The sequence below is a fragment of the Neodiprion fabricii genome, unplaced genomic scaffold (genome assembly GCF_021155785.1).
Source record: "Neodiprion fabricii isolate iyNeoFabr1 unplaced genomic scaffold, iyNeoFabr1.1 ptg000087l, whole genome shotgun sequence".
NCBI classification, from domain to species: Eukaryota; Metazoa; Arthropoda; class Insecta; order Hymenoptera; family Diprionidae; genus Neodiprion; species Neodiprion fabricii.
Window position 1 is genome coordinate 25001 of NW_025791629.1, and position 1856 is coordinate 26856.

Below are 1856 nucleotides of genomic sequence, written 5' to 3' on the forward strand. Positions count from 1 at the left end.
ACACCGACCCGCGGTAATGCAGTGACGATAGATGAAACAACGCGAGTCGCGTAGTTTCTTTGGTACGAGGCACGGAACGGTCCGCGAACGCCCGCTCCTGGTCTACGCCGACGTACGTATCGTGCTCGAGCACGTACCGGTACGGCGTAGCAGGCGGACGACGGGAGACCGGCCCGACCGACTCGCTCCTCTTACTAGTAGGAGCCTGGCCGCTAGGACGTCGGCGCCGGTACGGTGGTAGCACGGTCGGCTTACGGGGCGAAACCTCCGCGGGCTATCGAAAAAATTTTGAACTCCGGGAACTTTGTCGAAATTAACCGAGGCTCATTTGACGATGTTCCGACAGGCTCCCGGCCCGGATCGACTCCGGGACGCCGCGCATCGCCTTTCGGTCGACTCGGACCGAAATTTTTACAAGTCCCGTCGGCCCGTATCGACTCCGGGACGCCGCGCATCGCCTTTCGGTCGACTCGGACCGTAATTTTTACAAGTCCCGTCGGCCCGTATCGACTCCGGGACGCCGCGCATCGCCTTTCGGTCGACTCGGACCGTAATTTTTACAAGTCCCGTCGGCCCGTATCGACTCCGGGACGCCGCGCATCGCCTTTCGGTCGACTCGGACCGAAATTTTTACAAGTCCCGTCGGCCCGTATCGACTCCGGGACGCCGCGCATCGCCTTTCGGTCGACTCGGACCGAAATTCTCACAAGTCCCGTCGGCCCGTATCGACTCCGGGACGCCGCGCATCGCCTTTCGGTCGACTCGGACCGAAATTCTTACAAGTCCCGTCGGCCCGTATCGACTCCGGGACGCCGCGCATCGCCTCTCGGTCGACTCGGACCGAAATTTTCACAAGTCCCGTCGGCCCGTATCGACTCCGGGACGCCGCGCATCGCCTTTCGGTCGACTCGGACCGTAATTTTTTACAAGTCCCCGTCGGCCCGTATCGACTCCGGGACGCCGCGCATCGCCTTTCGGTCGACTCGGACCGTAATTTTTACAAGTCCCGTCGGCCCGTATCGACTCCGGGACGCCGCGCATCGCCTTTCGGTCGACTCGGACCGTAATTTTTACAAGTCCCGTCGGCCCGTATCGACTCCGGGACGCCGCGCATCGCCTTTCGGTCGACTCGGACCGAAATTTTTACAAGTCCCGTCGGCCCGTATCGACTCCGGGACGCCGCGCATCGCCTCTCGGTCGACTCGGACCGAAATTTTCACAAGTCCCGTCGGCCCGTATCGACTCAGGGACGCCGCGCATCGCCTCTCGGTCGACTCGGAACGAAACTTCATCGAGTCCCGTCGGCCCGTATAGACTCCGGGACGCCGCGCATCGCCTTTCGCTCGTCTCGAACCGAAATTTTCACAAGTCCCGTCGGCCCGTATCGACTCCGGGACGCCGCGCATCGCCTCTCGGTCGACTCGGAACGAAATTTTCACAAGTCCCGTCGGCCCGTATCGACTCCGGGACGCCGCGCATCGCCTTTCGCTCGTCTCGAACCGAAATTTTCACAAGTCCCGTCGGCCCGTATAGACTCCGGGACGCCGCGCATCGCCCTTCGCTCGTCTCGAACCGAAATTTTCACAAGTCCCGTCGGGCCCGTATCGACTCCGGGACGCCGCGCATCGCCTCTCGGTCGACTCGGAACGAAACTTCATCGAGTCCCGTCGGCCCGTATAGACTCCGGGGACGCCGCGCATCGCCACTCGGTCGACTCGGACCGAAATTTTCACAAGTCCCGTCGGCCCGTATCGACTCCGGGACGCCGCGCATCGCCTCTCGGTCGACTCGGAACGAAACTTCATCGAGTCCCGTCGGCCCGTATAGAACTCCGGGACGCCGCGCATCGCCTTTCG